Genomic DNA, 20413 nt, shown 5'->3' with positions numbered 1-20413 from the left:
GACACTTCTACCAACAATACTGGTATCAAGATATATGTATATCTTTTTTTAACCAACTCAACAGATCTAAGACAGAAGAACTATCTGCTAGGTGTCAAACAATTAACTTCAACAAACTGGAAGTGAACTTTACAGAATGATTTCTAGAAACAAAACTAGAAAGTCACCAAGTAAGAAATGTGACCATTGAAGTGGTTCTTTTCAGACAATCCAATGTCTAAAAAGATGCTCTGTGTACGGTGTATTTTTATTCTGTACAGTTTGGCCATTTTGTTCAGAAGCCTACGGACCAACTTAAGCATCTATCCAGAACACCTACTATAGAGACAGGAGCTGCACATCTCAGTTTAATTCCAGAAACATTTCATACATCAGCAGAAAAACAGTGCGACTGCAAAACATAGCGGCTTTAATAAACAGTATTATCTACCACTAGTAAACGACTCTAGTGGCTTTAACATCATTGCCTTCTTGGACAAGTTGTTAAATGTAAACAAACTGCAATTGCTGCAGGAATCTAAAGATATATCATGTTACAGACTTTTGCTCAGACTTTTCCATCTGAGTAGTACAGTTGGCTCAGGAACCAAGACACAGAAACACATTCCAAAATGATCTTGTAACCTGGATGACTCCAGACAGATTTTACGTTGCTGTAAACTCATTACTATCATTTATTTTCTCCATGTGCCCAATTAATCAGCACTTGTTAGTAAGAACAGAAGAAAAAAAATCAGGTGAAAAGAAGTCACAAAATTAGGAAGCACTTCTACTTGATAATTCTAACACTGAGGTGTAGTAAGTAACTATGTATTATATGACTATGCTGTTCCTGCGTTCATCTACTGGAAACTAAAAAACAAAGCAAAACAGACAAAGAGGACAGGCCTATGGCATTTGTTACTTCATAGCAATGCTCAAGTATTAAGAGAAGCTGCGGCCATTCACATCAGTAGGCCTGGAATAAAGCCCATGTCTTAAATATAATATTTGAAGAATTAAATATTTACTGCGAGTTACAGTAACACATCTTGAAAGCAAAAGCAAGTATCTTATCTCTACACCTTCAGCATCCACTTCTCCTGTCAAAACGGACATATCAATCTGTTCTGCCATAGGTCACTTTGGACAAGCCCAAAAAAGAATCTTATTTTGGTTTTAGGCTGCAAGAAAGCAATAAAAGAAGCAATTTTCATCAAAGCCAGAAGGAGGTGCTCTGAATAACTGAGGCCAGTGATACTGAATTGAGTACTTGTCTGGTGGTATGAGAGGTCAGAAGCATGCCGTCTTGTTTCAGCTGAGGAGCTCCCTTAAGCCATGATGCCATACCTTTCCAACAACAACTAAAAAAGAAGCTGGAAAGCAGAAGTGCTCCTTCCAACAGGGACAAAGTGCTTCAATTTGCCATTGTCTTCACAAGGGCAAAGTAACCTGTGACAGAATATCGACATTAAGACCTGGCAAGTGTTAGTTCTGGTTTGTATTCCATGATATATCATCTGTTTGAGAAACTGACAAGATGAAACAGGAAATGCAAAACAACAACAACAACAAATACAAAAAGCCTGTGGTATTGCTTTTACCTACACAATGCCTGTTCTGACTTAACTAGTTCAGGTCTTTCAAACGTGACTGTGCTGAGTTGTTATATTTAACTGAACTACACCCCGGAATGCAGGAAAGGGCCCTCGATCGTTCTACAAGTGTAATACAGCATACCATCTCTGCCAGCAGTGTGGTGCACCAGCCTCCCCCCACCCCAAAAAAAAGAGAAAACGATATGCACATTCCAAACAAGCCTCTCTCTGCAGGGATCATCCAGCTCTCCCCCTCCCTCCTGCCCTTCCCCAGCCTTGCCAGGTTCCCAAACCCACTCTGATTTTAGGTTTCATTTTGTTGTAAACGGCAAAATGAAAGGAGAAAGCACCCAAAGGATCCTTACCCTTTAAATCCCACCGTGCGTGCAACAACAAGGAGGGTGAACTGTTTTTCCTTTTTTTTTTTTTTTTTTTTGAAGGGCGCTGAGGGGGGAGGGGGAAGAAACAAAGCCTACATGGAGGAGAGGCTTAAGCGGCGCAGGCAGAGGGAGAAGGCGGAGAGCCCAGCGGAGGCGCAGGGCGAACGTCAGCCATGTTGTGCGTGTGTGCGTTAGGCGAGTATTTACAAACCTGCAGCTGCGGCAACGCTTGGAGTCTGGGAGAGGGGGCAAAGCAGGGACGAAGACAGAGAGGCGAGGAGGGAGGAGAGAGAGGCACCGAAGAGCGAGAGAAGGGCGGGCAGGAAGAGGGGGAAGCGGCGGCAGCAGCGGCAGGAGACAAAGGACCGCGCAGCGCCGGGCGCAGTGCACACCCTGGCGCTCACGCACACGTTCGTGTGTCTCACGGTGGCCGCAAGCCCAGCGCGCAGCAAGCAGAGTGGCAGAGCAACGCGTCCCGCAACCACAGCCTCCGGCCGCCGCTGCCGCTCCGGCCCCGCTGAGCACACACCCCTCGCCCCGCCGTCCCGCGGCGCCGCTCCCCGCCTCCGCTGGCCTCCGGCCCCCTCCCCCCTTGAGCGGGCCCCAGCCCGCGGTGCGACAGCCTCGCGGTGGGAAGGGGCTACCGAGACCGCGCCGGGGAGAACCCGGAAGGGCGGGGACCGCTGGGGCGCCGCAGGACTAGCTCGGGGCCCACAGCCGCCCGCTCCCCGGAGCTTCCGGGCGGGCGGAGCGGAAGGGGCGCCGGGCGGGCGTCGGGGGCAGGGTGTGGGCACCGCGGGCAAGCACATAGCGCCGGCCCGGGGGAGGGAGGCGAGGCGAGGCTGGGAGCGGCGGCCGCGGTCCCCCCCACAGCGACTCCCTCCGGCGCTGCCCGGTACTGGGCCGAGCCCGGCCAAGGGCGGCGCGACGGGCCGCGCTTCCTCCCCCCCAGCCCCCTCCCGCTCCCATCCCCCCCCCCCGCTCCCCTCCAGCTCGCTCACCTGCCTCCGGGACGGGCGCCCGGGGGTGCCAGGCGGACGGCCCACGGCTTCCAGCGCTGCCGCCGCACCCCTCCCTGCCTCGCCGGGCCGCTCAGCTCCTCCGCGGCGGCAGCGTGGACGACCGCTCCCCTCGTCTCGTTTGCACCCCTCCACCGTCGCCACCGCTGCCTCCTGCTCGCTTCTGCCACATTTGGATCCCCCTCTCCCTACGCGAGCTCAGCCGCCAGTATAGAGGCCTCCTCACCTTCCTGCCAAATAGTGAGCCAACCGCATAGAGCCGTTCAAAACACAGGGCCTAGCCCCGCCCTCCGTCGCGGCGCTCCCCCCACACTCAGCCACCCCCCCTCTCCCTTCCACGCCGTCGCGCAGGCGCACTGCGACGCCTGAACTGCGACAGGAACGCAGGAAGTGCGCTCCCGCCCCGTTGGGACTGGTGGTCGTAGTGCGCATGGGTGGGCTGTAAGCCCTCTGTTAGGTATATATATAGATAATTTTTTTTTTTTTTTGTAAGACGAAGTTTAATGCATGAGGAGACCCATCAGAAATTGTCGTGTGTAGGACATGACTGAGAGATACAGGTATAGTTGGTGTGTAAAAGCTGAAATTGATATGGACAAACTAGTTCAAGTCAGTGCACGTTTGAGATCTCTTAAGTTCAGCATCAGAAAGTGTGTTGGGTGAGGTCTAAATTCCCAACCATTGTCTTTTGAGAGAAAATTCCAGAACATATGGAATATACATGGAATTTACATGTGTAAGCGTATATTTTGCTTAAAAGTGATTATGGGAAAACATGAAAGAAACATTCATAACTGTAGTTGGGACAGGAACGTATTAAAATAAAACTTAAGAACTGAGCAAGAGGATGGGATGCACTGATAAGGCTATCACAATGGAGCAAGCTGAAACTGCAAAGCAGCAATAGGCCAACAACCAGATGAAACTGAATCAGCATCTCCAAGTGCAGCAAGGTGAAGAAGTGCACAGCAAGGAAGACCTATGGCCCTCATCTTCAGGACCCACAACCACCAGCAGGCACAGCGCATGCCCAGCCCAAGGAATTCAAAGCGGGCCTTATGGAAATGACTTCTTGGATTTAATTGTAGTAATCCGTCCCAAATCTCAGAAATGTAGGGAATATGCATGCTTTATGCTTTTAAATATGTAGTTGCTTCTCTCTTTGGTGTGCAAGTTAGGCAGGGCTACCCCTCTTGCACCCAGCGTGTGTGCACAGTGCCGAATAAGCCTGCTTTCTAACTACTCTGTGGTTATAGAGTCTGGTTCTGTAAGTCATAGTCATCTGAATGTTAATTTCACGATTTGTAATTTCATCAAACACTGGCTGTCTCTCTTGGAAATCTTCTTAGGGTCTCCCATAACCTGCACTATTATCTACTTACAATTTAAGATTTTTTTTTTCTGCAAAGATTACTAAAGAATTTTCCAAGAGCATCAGGACAAAGCATGTGTATGAAAGAAAGAGCCCAGTGAGGAGAATTATACCTGTCTCGAAGTTTTGTTATCCAAGTATCTGGTCTGGATCTTTCCAATTTTGTTTCATGTTGTGTTTATCTCTTGCTATATACAGACCCTATAATTATATGGAAAACTTGCAATCTTAATATTTTCATGAACTAAGAGAAAGGGGCCCTTAGCTAAAAGTGCTGCGGTAGCTTAAGAGAATAACGGATTGCTGCTGATGGCAGTCCTTAATGGTTTTTAGGAACAAAAGGGAGATTTCAGAGAGACATTACTTTGGAAATCCATCCAGATCAGGCTCACTGAGATCTGGCAGAATATCCTCTTGATCCCTAGGTGCTAGGCATTGTCCACAAAAGAATGCTGTTACCTTGCACAGAAAGAGAATTACATGATTGTGCTTTCCCACCCTAGGCCCATCAGCAGTGGTGCTGTGATCCCTGAGATGGCTGGAAGGAATGTCCAGTTGAATGAGAAAACCGGAGACAGACAACCCATCAAGGCCATTTACTCATTCTTCTGTATTGCAAACAGCTCCTGACTTACCTCTAGGCAAGGTAAAACCTTCCTGTTTAACCCTTGCAGCCAGACTCAGACTGTGATTTAGCAGATTGCCTGAGTGCAAGCTTGTAGCTCTTTGTTATACTACCTCCAAATGATGTTCCAGTTTCTGGGAAGCTGAGTGGCTGTGCTTGTACAAAGAAGACCAAGTTGGGGCAGGCTCCTTGCCTATCACCTGTCTAGAGAATGTGTGTAAGTAATAGAGGCCAACTCAGAAGAAATTTGGGACATAGCAGCATCAATTTTTTGGGTTAACTGTAGAGTGATCTCCGAAAGAAAGACAAAATAGAGGACTGCATTTTATGCTAAGCAGACTTCCTAAGGAGAGGCAGCATTGTATCTGTGATGGGGTAGTTTCAAGTAGGATTCCTTTCAAGGTCGTTCTTGTTATACACGGAACAGTAAAAAGGAAAAGAGTTGTGTGTGTTCATATAAGGGATGCTACTTGACCAGCCTGACCTCCTTCTGTGATCAAGTGATCTGCCTGGTGGATGAGGAAAAGGCGGTTGATGTAGCCAACCTAGACTTCAGCAAAAATTTGAAATTGCATTCTCCCAAGGAAATTGGCAGCTGTAAAACATGTGGATGTGATTCGTGTCAAAAGACAGAGTGTCAAGGATGCTGACACAATAACTGTAAACTAGCCTTAACCATAATCGGCAGAGAAAATTGCTTAAGGGAGTAAAATTTCCTTATAAGGCATGGGAGGATAAACTGAGAACAGAACTCTATCTGCATTTCAAACACAAAACCTTGCAAGATGGAGCCGGAGTGGCATTCCTCAAATCAAGGGGTGGCAGAGATAAGCATCTCAAACACAAACCTTGCAGGGCCGAGCCCCGGAGGGATGAATCAGAGGGCATTGAGGAAGACTAACAGACTTCATCCCAAAGACCACCTGAAGGAATGTGCGACCCCCTAGCGACTAGCCACGCAAGCGTAGAAGAATAAATTGATTAACGGAAAGGAGGAGGGGACTTCCTCCTTTATGTTAAATAACACACTGTATAAAAGAAAAGAGAACCATCTTCTTGGTGTGCGTCGTTGGTGGAGTGGAGACTCCCCGGCACACCCAGCGCTGCTTGCTTATTGCTTTTCACCTTTTGATTGTAATAAAATATTCCGATATCTCCGATTGGACTCTGAGCATTTATGACAAATTGGTGACCCCGACGTGATGTGACTGGATTCAGCGGGACATCCTGACTCCCGGGGAGGTGCCCTACCTTTTCGGTAGCCTCGGGAGAAAAGGATCCTTGCCCGACCTTTCGCACCACACGAACTTGGAAAGGCAATAAGCAAGGAAAAGAGCTCCCTTGGAAAAACTGCAGTTAAAATCCCATAATTCTTGTGCACGAAGATCCAGGCGAGAACATCGGACTGTGAGTACCACTTGGTTGGGAGGGTGAGTTCCGGGGTGGAGAGCTTTAGTTTGAAGAAAGACCCTTAAAGGGGTGGTTGGAAATTCCCAGGGACCCACAGAGAGGCCCAGAGAAGGGAACAAATCACCTAAAATTAAGGGGAGGGAGACATAGGTTAAGGAAAGAAAGGAACCCTGGAATAAGGACACAGGACAGAGGAAGTTGAAATCTGCTGACCCCAGGAGGGACCCACAGAGAGGCCCCAAGGATAAGGAAGAGAGCAAATTACTTGAAATACCCCCAGACAGTCCGCTGGGGTTAATGATAAAATATTGGGGAAATGGGCCATCCCAGAAAGGAAAAACAAAACAAAACAAAAAATGATGGTCCATTATTGTGAATCTGTTGAAATTATTGAAATGTGGGGTGGAAAACAAATGAGACCCGATTGGGTGTATTGGCCGATGCACACTCGTGAATGAGTGTGCTGGATACGTGCGGAGCGAGTGCGGAGTCCCGATCCGCGGTTCCGTCCAACTGTCATTATTCTTCTCTTTGTGTGTACACCACTTGTCTTCTGTCTGTATGTATGTCATAGATGGGAGTTTCTGTCTTTTAAATGAGGAGGGCAGACCAATAGAGGAAAGGTGTCCATAGCCCTAAATGGGACTTTACGCTATAAGATCAACTAACATTGTTTCTTAGGCGTGAAGGGAAATGGGATAAGGTAGCATATAGAAATGCAATTGTTAACGGTATACGAAAGTGTAATTGAGGGTATGAATTGTGGGCAAAAGGGTTAAGGAGACCCTGATACCCCAGTGGGCAGGCAAAAACCCAGTTTGTGGCCAGGTCTTGGAAGGACATTAGAAAGAAATTGGAAAAGTTAGAATATTGGCAGGAAACAGGGACTAGATGAATTACTGAGAGAAACACAGAAAGTATATGTAAGGCGGGATGAGGAGAAACAAAAAGCAAAGGCCCGAATATTTGTCGTGGCTGTAAGAGAGGTGAAAAAGGAGGAAATTCCTAAGAAAAGAGAAAACCTTAGGAATATTAATAAGAGCATTGGAAAGCCTCCTCAAAAGGGATCCGAACAAAGAATAGAATGTTATTATTGTGGGAAGAAAGGACACTGAATCAAAATTTAAAATAGATAATTAAAATAGATAAACGAATAAATAAACACGACAGGAAGGATGCATTTAAAGAATAGGGGTGTAGGGGCTATATACATCCTGGGGAGGAGACCAACTAAAGAGCCCATGATAAGGTTAAAAGTAGGTCCCCAGGTGGAAGAAACTATATTCTTAATAGATACAGGAGCTGAAAGGTCCACAATACGGAAACTACCTAAAGGGTGTATAGTAAGCAAGGATAAAAGCCTGGTAGTCAGGGCAAAACGTGAACCCTTATGGGTCCCAATAGGGAAAAAAATAAAAAAATAAAAAGGTGTAACGATTGAAGCTGAAACAAAAATTTGTTTAGGGAATTTATTAGTGGTCCCCGAGGCAGAATATAACTTACTGGGGAGGGATTTAATAGTGGCATTAGGAATAAACCTTGCCATAAATGAAGGAGAGAGTTTCAAGACTGTGTTCTCACGCAAAAAGATGAGGAAGAAATCAATCCCCAGCTGTGGCATTCGAAAGAAAGCACAGGAAAACTGGGAATTCCACCCATAAGCGTTAAGCTTGGGGAAGTGAGGAACTGTGTAGCTCTCCAAGAAGTTTATTTACTGTAGCTTATGAAAGTGTTGTTTTTAGCTTTTGTCTTTTTGTGTGCTCCCCTCAGCAAGAGGGAGGAGTGATTGGAACAGTATTTACATTTGTTTAATAGGTGTGTTGTGCCTTCCTGGATGGGGGGTGGTGAGGTGTTAATTGAGCTTTTGAGTATGTCCTCTCCCTCAGTGTAGACCTTTTCTGAGTACAGAGAAATGAGCGACAGTGTAGTCACAATGAAAAGTGAAGATGTATTATTCGACCTCTTAGAAAGGCATGGTGCCAGACCCTCGTTAACAGACTGGGCACGGCAGAACTGGCATAATTTGCAGAGTGTTTCAGACGGTATCCTGCAGAAAAACGGTCGTACCCGAGCTGGAAACGGGAAGGTAATTATTTATGCAGTATTAGATTCGGCTCCGGTTGCAGCCATAGAATTCCGTGACCAGCAGTTGAAATCAGTAAAGCCAAACTACAGAATCACTTCAGGAATTGGTTAAAACTCTGCAGAAATAGACAGATGAACTCAAAAGACGATTAGAAAATGAAAAACATAATGCAACTCTCTTACTAGAGGCTCTGAAGGGTAATTGTATGGATACCAGTGACACTTTTATACATAGAGTACCTAAAAAAAAAAAGTATCCTCCAGAAGGACTAGAAGGAATAAAAGTAAGGCTAGAAAAATTAGAAGCCTCCCCAGCTCAATTGCATCCTTTAATAGAGACTGAGTTAATCGGGCAGATGAGGAGGCAAAAGGGGCAGGCTAACTAGAGAGGAAATAAGAACCCAAGATGACAAAAAGGTAACACCAAAAATCTATTCTCAAAAAGAAAGAGAGAGCTTTGAGAAATTAGGAATAAAATGGACTGATAATAAGTGGATTTTGCCCGATGGCCAGGAATTATTAGCCAAGAACTTTGCCCAAAGAATTGTGCAGCAAATGCACCAGAGAACCCACTGGGGAAGTAGGGCATTGGCAGATCGTTTCTTAAAATTCTATGGGTGTGTAGGGATATTTGAAATAGCAAAGCAAGAAATAAGAGGTTGCTTAATTTGCCAAAAAGGTTAACAAACGAAATCTACGAAAAACACCCTCAGGAGGGAGACCATTGGCACACAGATCTTGCAAACGAGTACAGATAGGTTTTACTGAATTATCAAAGGCAGGAAGGTATAGAGTACAGATAGGTTTTACTGAATTATCAAAGGCAGGAAGGTATAAGTATTTGCTAGTAATAGTAGACTTATTAATTCATTGGGTAGAGGTGTTTCCCACAACTAGGGCCACTGCTGAAACAGTGGTCAAAAATCTCTTGGAAGACGTTATTCCTAGATATGGTTTGACAGGGGTAATTGGTTCCGCTCAAGGAACCCGTTTTACCTCCCAAATTTTAAAAGGTTTAGCGGAAGCCTTGGGGATAAGGTGGGAATATCACACCCCATGGCATCCACAGAGTTTGGCGTGGGTGGAGAGGATGAATGGTACTTTGAAGGCCCAGTTATCAAAGTTAATGTTAGAAACGAAGATGTCTTGGATAAAATGCCTATCCTTAGCCTTACTTTAAGGGTAGGAGTATGCCCAATTCGGAACACGGGACATCCCCCTATGAGATACTATATGGAATTGAATCAAGGAATTGAATTGGATTGAATCTAAACTAGGCATCATAGCTTGAGCAAACAGGTAACTTTAGGAACAAACTCAGGGACTATAGAAATGCAGGTACTGCTGAAGAGAGCTGCTGTTTGCATCTCAGTACAGGGGTGATCCCATGAAGATAAGGACAACACAATGGTGGTTAGGATGGTTGTTTACAACACAATGGAGGGTCCAGAGAAGATAAGAGGAATTGCTGTTTGCAACTCAGTGGGGGAGTCTGTGAAGATAAGGAGGCAGATTTGCTGACAACATAATGTAATCCCCTTAACATCTGGAGCCAGGAGATAGAGTGCTAATAAAAACCTGGAAAGAAACTTCCTTAACCCCATGTTGGGAGGGACCTTTTCTTGTTACCTTAACTACAGAAACGGCGGTGCATACCGTGGAGAGAGGCTGGACTCACATCTCCTGTGTAAAAGGTCCCATAGATACTAAAGACTGGGAAGTTACATCATCTCCAGGAGAACTGAAAATATGAATTCAACGATAAAGCTCACACAAAGAAATAAATTGCCTACCTAAAGTGTAAGTGTGGATGCTACCCTTTTGTATGATTTATACATGTTGTTAATTGTAAGGAGAAGCGGTGATACCATTGCAGGAGGGGTGTCCACAAAGGAGGGGGCTTTGCAGTGATTATTTGAGGGTAGGACATCTTATACCAAAGTAAAAAAAAAAATAAAAATAAAAAAAAAGAAGTGGACAACAACTTTGAAACTTAGACTCCTGATAGGGGTAAAAGCTATTCGTTCCCAGGGTCAAGGGACAGCTAGGTAAGGGAGCAGAAAATATAACAATAGAGTACCAACAACAAAACTGGGTGCCCCGTAGTGTCTGACTAGCAAGAGTCCAAATTGGGAAATCTTGGGCAGGGGTGCGCAGGATATAACTGCTCGTATGGAGCCCCTGAAGACTATCCTTGCTGCCGAGAAGACAGTTTACCCCGCTGCTGTATGCAACCCAGTAGGCAGAGGAGGCAGAGGGATGAGAAAGTGGTGGGGCATAATAATTCTCCTGACCATACTGAGCTATCCCAGCAGTGGGACTGCAAACCCATGCTCAATGTGCTACCAATATGTTAAATATTCTTGAACTACAGAATGGGCACTATCGTTCCATACCCACATAAATGTGGCCTGTTATGACAGGGGTTCATTAGAGACTTGTATAGTTGCTGGGCATAACCTCTGGGTGGCAGCTGACAAAGGAAAAGGCGGATCCATAAATGGCTGTGTTTGTCCAAAAGGAGAGGAGAATATCTGTTTTTCCAAATCAGAAATGTGGGGATATTCCGATAGCAGCGGAGTCCAGGATCAATACGAGGAAGAGGTAGTAAAAAATGTTACCAAGCAGTTGTAGGTCAGGCAAAGAACACAGGAAAACAAGATACAGGAAAACAAAATCACCTCTCTATGACGAGGTGAGAAAAATCCTAGGGGAATCTGGATCTACCAAGTGGGCTAACCTGTTTGTTAACTGTATGCAAGAAATTGCCACGGAATTAAATATATCCTCATGTTGGTTTTGCAGAGGGTCTCATACTTAGTCACGAGGTTATTGGACAAATCTATATATGTAGAGAAGGAAAACAGTTCAAGCGATATTTAGGAGCTACCCCTTGCAAAATGGTATTAACCACAAACTCCATGGAGGGACCGGGATATTGGTGACCAGACTCTCCCCCCGGAGAGAAAAGAATTTTGGGAAGAGCTGGGAAGGAAGGCCTCAGATTGGATCATTTTGGATCTCTTGGCTATTTTGGATCTGTGGTAAACGAACATATAACCGATTGCCAAAGGACTGGAAAAGCACTTGTACTATCGGGGTAGATAAAAAGAATTGCCCGTGTTCCGTTCAGAGGTGGAACTAAATTCTAAAAGATGATTGGTGGAATCAATTACTTGGGAGTGCATGGTGAAAATGACTGTGTTTCATGATATTTTATGGGATGACTGGACTAATATTAGTCTAACATTAGACTAATATTAATCTTATCCTGTATGATTCCATGTTTTATTCGGATAATATATTCAGTGATACAAGGAATGCAGATTTCTGCAATGCCAATTGATATAAGACACGAATCACTGATGGGATCAAAAAAAGAAATGGGGGATTGTAAAACATGTGGATGTGATTCGTGTCAAAAGACAGAGTGTCAAGGATGCTGACACAATAACTGTAAACTAGCCTTAACCATAATCGGCAGAGAAAAAAAAGGAGTAAAATTTCCTTATATGGCATGGGAGGATAAACTGAGAACAGAACTCTATCTGCATTTCAAACACAAAACCTTGCAAGGTGGAGCCGGAGTGGCATTCCTCAAATCAAGGGGTGGCAGAGATAAGCATCTCAAACACAAACCTTGCAAGGCCGAGCCCCGGAGGGATGAATCAGAGGGCATTGAGGAAGACTAACAGACTTCATCCCAAAGACCACCTGAAGGAATGTGCGACCCCCTAGCCACGCAGGCGTAGAAGAATAAAATGATTAACTGAAAGGAGGAGGGGACTTCCTCCTTTATGTTAAATAACACACTGTATAAAAGAAAAGAGAACCATCTTCTTGGTGTGCGTCGTTGGTGGAGCGGAGACTCCCCGGCACACCCAGCGCTGCTTGCTTATTGCTTTTCACCTTTTGATTGTAATAAAATATTCCAAAATCTCCGATTGGACTCTGAGCATTTATGACATGGTCAATCTGAAATAGTATCTGTCAGCAGCAGTAAGTAGCAATACTCCCCTTTTCTATGGAATTTTGATCTATTTACCGTTGTTGTCATGGAATGTTCCCTTTCCTGTTAGGCACCTTCTGTACCCTGTTCCTAGCATGGTGCTACAATTCTACAATTACTTTGTTCAAATACTTATAAGGAGTGTATGCCCCAGTAGGTTTTATCACAACAATGTGTCCACATGGGTATGCACCCATCTGTCAGCTTGCTCTCTTCCTTTCTAAATCATTAATTAGTTTCCTATCCTCTCCAGAATTCTTTACAGGTTCTGACTTAGGTTCAGGGATTTGAAGTTTACTGTCTGGAAATAAAGCCAATCTAATTTCCTTCAGCTGCCTGTTTTGCCACCCCATCTACCATCTTATTTCCAATTTCCTGTAGAGTGTTACAATGTATAATAGCCACGCTTTTTGGTAAGATTTACACCATGTGGGATTTGCTTACCTTGTGTGTGAGCAGTCTCACAAAACTGCTTCTGTCGATGAATCCAGGAATCCTCAGCATCATCCAATGGTTCCTTCTATAGGTCTGGCTGACTGGCATAGACAGCCTCCAAGCAGTCATGTACTGCTGGATCGGAGGTAGCTCTGCATCGGTGTTCTGGGCATTCAGCAAATTGCTTCCTTCCTTTTCTTTTATCAGTTGAGCTTTCTGTTAAGAAACTTGATAAACATGTAAACCAAGAAATTCAGCAAACTCACAGTCCATTGTACACAGTCCTCTTGTTACTGTGTCATCCACATAGTGCAGTAACGTTCCACCTTGTGATGGAGGAACCCAAGTCTCAAGCTCACAAGCTGATTGGTTCTGAAACATCGCTGGGCTGTTCTTACAACCCTTGGTAACACTGTCCATGTTAAACTGAGTCTTTTCTCCCCATATTGGAGTTTTCCTACTTAAAGGCAAATAGCTTCAGTCTTTCTTTTGGCAAAACCAGTCAGAAAAAGGCATCCTTCAAATATGGAATGGTAAACTCCACCTACTCATTCCTTAACTTGGTTAAAAAGCACGTGAATTTGTCACCACTAGGTGTATATCTTGGACAATTCTACTAATTGCTCTGAAACTTTGTACCAAATGATAGCCCTTTGCCATCTGATTTTCACTGGTAAGATCAGGGTGTCATATTTGGATTTACATTCAATTAATAATCTGAACTCCAAAAAGCTACTTATTATTTCTTCTATCCTTCTACAGTTTTGTATCCTCAAAGGGCACTGCCCTAACCCTGACTAGGCTTGCTCTTGCTTTTAACAACTTCTACTGGGGCTACCTTTTCAGCTCTGCCAGGCATCTCTGGTGCCTGCACTCCTGGGTATACCTGATTTAAGGTTTCTGTAACTTCTAGGGATTCAACAGTGATTTCCCAGCCAGTATTTAATTGTTCTCAAAAAGTAAGCCTTTTCTTCTTGGCCAGTAGCTCCTACTGTTGTTACATCCTCTATGTGTAATAATTCTTGATGTAGCACAGAGAAAGAGGCATCCATATCCACCAGAAAGTTAACGTCTTCACCCTGCTCCAATTTAACCAGTGACTCTGCTTGGGTAACGTAATGGTTTTATGATTTCTGCTATATTATTAATATTCAACATCATAACATCATGTAGTGTATTGGGAGCTAAAGAGTTAATGCTCTATCCGCGTGGATCATTGATAGTTATGGGTATACCTGTCTCAGAAGAGAAGAACTGCACTCCCTAGAGGACTGTGCGATGCTTTGCATTTTTACATGTTTCTGCTCAGAGGGAAAGATAAAAACTGTCTGCGGTCACGGGACGCTCTCTTTCCTTTGGGATGGACTCAGCAGTGGGTGCTCACTGCTGTCCGCCTTCAGCGTTAGCGTAAGGCCTTCGGTTTGTCGGACACTCTCTCTTGCTCATTTTATTTGATTCATTAGCCTCAATTCCAATTATATTGTATTATATTGTGTTATTTTGCTTTCTGATATCTTATTCAGTAAATCAGCTTTCCTCCTCAGATCGTTGCTGCTGTTTTGTTCCTAGGCCCATCTCCCTTTTCCCTTTCCCTTTCCCCCTTCCCCTTTCCTGGGGCATGGGTCTGCGGGTCCCCCACACCAGCTGTCATGGAATTGGGCCAAAACAGCCCGTAAACCGTTGACAGGTAAACTGCCCAGGTTCCCATCATTCAGCTTTTGCGGTCAGAGACAGTTTCCTCCCCCTCAGCCTGGGACACCTTTGCTCCACCAATGTCCCATTTCCCTGCAGTTCGCACAGTGCTTTTGCTTCAGCGACGGCAGAACCCTTTCTGGTCCCTTTCAGCCCCTCCCCTTGACTCTTCCTGAGGAGATCTCTGGGTCCTGGGGTCCTGCTCTAGTGCAGCAACAAGTAGCAACTGCTGCTGTTCTTGCCAATTTCCTTGCTACCTCTGTTTCTCAATCATTTTCTTCCAGATCCCACACTTCTCGGTCCTGACATCCCCGTTACACCTTGCTCATCTCTGCCTTCCTCAGCCTGTGTCTTTCTCAAACCTTGCTCTTTCCAAATTTTCATCATTACAAAAACTACTAACATTACATTTCAGTTTCACCTCCTCCCCCCTGGAAGCTTCCAGTGCTATCCCTGGGATATCAAGTTTCCTAGATCTCTGTGGATGATGGCTATTCTCACCTCTAATGTCCCGTCCGCCCCGTTCGCAGTAACACACTGTTAGGGCAGCAGTCTCCGGCCCTGGCTCTCTCTCTTAGTCCGAGAGTTGTGCTTACAGCCGCAGCGCAGGGGCGGTGCGGGGGTTGTTCACTGCCGGCACTCGTCTGCCTCGGCCGGCGCAGATCGCAAGCTCCAAGATCTCAAACTCACCGTTTTCCTTAACCCTTTCGCAATCTTTTTCCACAGTTTGTACCCTCAGTTATGCTTCCACATACCATTAACACTTCCATATACCATCAACAATTATACTTCCGTATGCCATCAACAATTACACTTCCATACACTATCAAAAGAGTTTGTCCCACTCCTTTAGAAACCCACAAGTCAAACAATACAGTTCTTCACCTTTCACAAACACCCAGTACTTAGTCTCATGATTAGAATACTCCGTCATAAAAACTGGTCCTGTTACTTCATTTATGTTCTTGTATTATTATGTTCTTATGTTCTTCCTGTCTTTTTTGTACGGGAAGGCCCAGAACTGGACACAGTACTCCAGGTGTGGCCTGACCAGGGCAGAGTAGAGAAGGAGGATCACCACCCTTGACCTGCTCCATGCTCTTTATAATGCACCCCAGGATACCATTGGTCATCTTGGCCCCCAGGGCACGCTGCTGGCTCATGGCCAACCTGTCATCCACCAGGACACCCAGGTCCCTCCCCTCAGAGCTCCTCTCCAGCAGCTCATCCCCCCACCCGTAGTGGTGCATGCTGTTATTCCTCCATAGGTGCAAGTCTCTGCACTTGCTCTTTCCTCATCTGGTTTCACAGATTCATAGATTCATCAGTGCCCAACTCTCCAGCCTGTCCAGGTCTCACTGAATGGCAGCACATCCTTCCAGTGTGTCAGCCATTCCTCCCAGCTTTTTATCATCAGCAAGCTTGCTGAGGGTGGACTCCATCCCCTCATCAAGGTCACTGATGAAGATGCTGAACAGGACTGGACCCAGCACCAACCTCAGAGGAACACTGCTAAGTACAGGCCCCCAGCTGGATTCTGCACCACCAAGTCCCTGTGTTCCTTTTCTAATGTTACCGTGAAAGACAACAACTGTTTGTTCACATGTCTCAAAGCTTGACTTCTGAGGCATTTTTTGTGATAAGACTCTGGCTTATCTAGGAGGGGAGTGGTGGGTGTCAGCAGCAACACTTTGTGGACAGTTTTACATTTGAAAGCACTTCTTTGGAGGCGTTTGCCTTTAAGAGTACTCAGGAGTGTTTAATGACAGAAGATCTGGCCTATGACTGGCTAACTGGTACTGGAGATTGGGGGATGATACCATTGTATCCTGTGAAGGCAAGATACAATTTGGGCATATCCGTTCCCCCTCTTACCTGCTGGCAAGGCCCAAAAGATGAGAACAAAGGAATTCCTGTGGAGATCCAAAAGTCAGAAGCTGGCATTCCAAAAAGAGCTGACTCTACCACTCTGGGCTTACATGAATAAGTTTGTACGTTCGTCGAGAAAATAGTGGAGGAGGAAAAAGAAGTCATTATAGTCAACTGAACAACACAACCTTCAGCGACTCTTCGGGCGTGGAGACCTGTATCTGAACTATGAATCTCCCTGGACCAAAGGTGATGACTATCTCTCTCTTGCTTTCTACAAACCCCTTGCTTTTTATTTCTTATCTCTTTTCTATCGCCCTTTTTCCCTTCCCCATATTCCTAAGTAACTAGCATTTGTAAGAAAACTGGCCGGGCTAACATTTGACCCGCTGTGTCTTAATCTCACCATTGGGTATACATATATTAAAAGAACCACTTCACCCTCCTACGAATTGGAGTGAGACATTTACCTGTTTGCACAAGCTATGAGGCTTAGTTTTAACAAGTCTACACAAGTCTCCTTGATTCATAGTAGACAATTCTAGTAAAACCTGAAAGCTATCTGTGTTTGTGAGGTTTCTTTTAGTTCAGCCTCAGGTTTATTGGGTTCAATGAGTTCAATTCAGGAAAAGATTTTCAAAAACAAACATTAATTGTAGAGAGCCGTTAGGTTTACTGTACAAAACTATAAATAAGGCAAGATTCTTGTTTCCAGTACTTGGTTAATATGGACAAGTTTTAGTGACAAAATTGTTTTTTTCTTAGTTTATTTACCGTTAGATTTTTCATCAAAAACGCTCCAACAAAATGCTTCATTTTTTTACTAGTGTAGTTACATCCATTTGTTAAGTAAATGACCCCTTACTATCTATCACGGAATGATAACTAGTAAATGTGCCTGAAGAGGAGTCACTGACATTAACCAGACATCCTGTTAAAACAGATGTGACTCTGTCATGTAAGATGAGACCCTTATTCACAGACTTTCTTTGGTCACAGCAAGAGAGAATACTAATTCAATCATACTACTATTGCAGAAATTTAAACCCTTCTGCTCTCACTCTTCTATCTTCCCTCCTCTCTTCCACTTACACATAGAGGTAGCAGTCATCAGGCTTTTGGTTTACAAAGAATAGCAGGGTTTTTGTTGTTGTTGTTTGTTTGTTTGTTTTGGGTGTTTTTTTTGTTTTTTGTTTTGTAGGTATGAGAAAAACTTACCACTAACAAAGAAGATAGAACTCCAAAATATATCTTCCCTTCATTATTGCCTTTACATGGACTATGATATGAAACCTGAGAAGCCTGATGAGCAGCTTAATTTGCAAATACGTGATGCTCATTTTCATCCTGATTTTTTTTTTTATTTTTAAAGCAGGCTTGGAAATAAATTTGAGATACATGTGCTGTCTGTGGTATATACTTTAATGCTTTCTAGGGGAACCTAAGAATAATACTAAAATAATACTGAAAAAGTTGATTCAAAGAAACCTATGAAGAGAATTGACAGCAAAAACGTATTACCATAAAGTACATATTCTTATTGGCAGTGCTGGGTAGCATTGGACAACTCTTCAAAAATACTCCACCAGTTGATTGATTGTGCACAGATTATATTTTCACATCTATTACATATTCATTACATTCCCCAAATCATTGTCCTATTCACTCCCAACGGCTGCCCAACAGGCATAGCCTTACTTCCTCCAACAGTATTTATCTTTTAAAAACACTCGTTTTGTCCAGCCAAAGATTGCTGCAGAATGCAAGGACAGAGGAGACTCTGCACATGCAGATAAGGAATACAAAGGGAAATGTCTTGATATTGTCTGTTGCATTTTAGGCGAATTCAGCCTGGTGTGGGAGTCCCAGCTCCTCTTGTTGTTGATAAAGACTCCACAAACCCTTGTTGTGTTTTCTTTTGCCTTGTTAAAGCATAACAGTCTTACAACATACTTCCCCATCTACAGTGTTATATCAGTTGTCATCCATAACATCTGAAGGCTACTATGGTTTTGTAAGCAAGCATTAATCATATTATACAAGTCAGTGGCTATCCTTATAAGGGTGTATTAACAGAATATTTTGTGTAATTACTTCTTCAAAAGAAAGTACATAATGTTGTCAGTCAAGTAAGAACTAACCTACAAAGGTTACAATTGTTCATATGTTTACTGCTTGATACAACAAATATGTACTTTCATCTAAGTCAGGATGACCATCCTTGAAAGTGCTAATGTGACTTAGTAGAGGAATTCTTAATCACAATGTGATGGCTAAACTTTCTTTAAGATAAAAGCACCTTGAAAAAATTAGCATGAGTAGCTTAGCCTGCAGGTAGGGAGTTTAGCCCTATCTTTAACTTAACAATTTCAGTGTCATCTGAAATCTGGGAAGAAAACTTAACTCCAATTTGGTGTTAGAAAGCGGCATTCCTTTACTCCTCATTATGCGCATCAGGCAACGTGGCAAGCAAGTGTGCCCTCCCCGAGTTCTGGTTCCAATTTATACACTTAAGACATACACACAGTACATTGGCATACATATTCATTTATTTTCAAGGACTCATAGATATGTGCTAATGTCCCTTTGGGCATGCTCAGTGGTGTTTAGGGTGGTCAAGTGCCCACCTACTTCTTCACCTTTTTTCACCATCAGCTTCATCACTGAAACCTTTGACTCACTTTCATCCACATTTCCCAAGTTTAGAAGATTTGCATTGCTTGTTATGCCACAGTGAGCCACTTCTTAAAAGCAGTGCTTGTGGAACCCGAGGAAAACAACCTTGCACGTCTTGAGGCAAAAGACAAAAGTCTTCTATTGTGACTCCAGTACTTCTTGACTGAGGCAGAAGATGAAAGTGTTCTATTATGTCCCCAGTGCAAAATTACTGAGGAAAAAACAAGACGATTCAGCCACTAATGTTGAAATGGAAAGCTTAGAACTATCACTTATGGATTCCTTTTGCCAAACTAATATATTGGCTCTTAAACTAAGGTGCTAATCCCTACTGCTAAGCAAGCCAACCTATATCATTAGGCCAGAGACTGAATCAGAGTAGTGGTCAATAGATAAAAAATATGGAAAAAAACAGCATCACAAAACTCTGGAGTGTGCTAGTTTTGTGGAAAGTCACCCAGCACCCAGACTTCAACAACCTTGCAATAGATCAATATCAGGTCTATGTGAGATTAGCTTACTGCACACCAGGTATTGAATCTGCCTATCAGACAAGTCTTCTGATGACTCAGGTGGAACAGTTGTGTGGCCTTGCCTGGATTGCCTTGCTGCAGCCAGCTGGAAGTGGGAGAGTGATCAGACTCCAACACACACTGGTCTTACGTTTGAGGACTCAATTTAATTCTCTCTCCTGGTGGTGCATTAAATGACTGAAGTGCAATGCTTAAATCAAGGTACTGAATTTATGATGTCAGGGAGAATAAGAGGCTTAGATTTGTTGGGTTTCTTTGCTGTTTTGATTTGCTTTGTTTTGTTTTTAATAATTAGCTGATATTTGGTATTTGGCTATATACAGGGATGCCTGAGAGCACAGTGTATTTGGGGGTCCTGGCTTCTTTAGATGTTGATAAGTCTAACTGTTCATAAGGACTCTGCAAAAATAGGCATGCAGGTTTTCAGTTGTTTCTTTTGCCTTATTAAAGCAGAACAGCTTTACAACATGCCTCCCCATCTACAATGCTACAGTGCAATTATGCACAACATCTAAGGGCTGTTTTGGTGTTGTAAGCAAGCATTAATCATATTATACAACAATTAAGTGGCTATCATTAAGAGGATAAACAGAATATTTAATGTAATTACTTCTTCAAATTGTCTCCTCATTTAAAATAAACTTGTAAGTTCTTTAACAAAAGCTCATATTGCTCATGCTTAATCACTGCAAATTTATACCAAAGAGTTTACAATTGTTAATATCAGAATT

General features: G+C 43.8%; 1 long non-coding RNA gene across 1 annotated transcript; it reads left to right on the top strand.

Annotated features, from left to right (window-relative positions):
- The first annotated feature begins 6208 nt into the window (after positions 1-6208).
- On the top strand, positions 6209-10441 carry LOC136051312 (uncharacterized). The gene is made up of 2 exons (XR_010622461.1): positions 6209-6380; positions 10109-10441. It is a non-coding gene; the product is annotated as an uncharacterized LOC136051312 (long non-coding RNA).
- The last annotated feature ends 9972 nt before the right edge of the window (positions 10442-20413 follow it).

This window comes from Cyrtonyx montezumae, unplaced genomic scaffold (assembly GCF_038088225.1).
Source record: "Cyrtonyx montezumae isolate F1298 unplaced genomic scaffold, pur_monq_1.0 scaffold_29, whole genome shotgun sequence".
NCBI lineage: Eukaryota > Metazoa > Chordata > Aves > Galliformes > Odontophoridae > Cyrtonyx > Cyrtonyx montezumae.
Note: the sequence above shows the minus strand (reverse complement) of the source record. Positions and strands in the feature narration are given on the sequence as shown.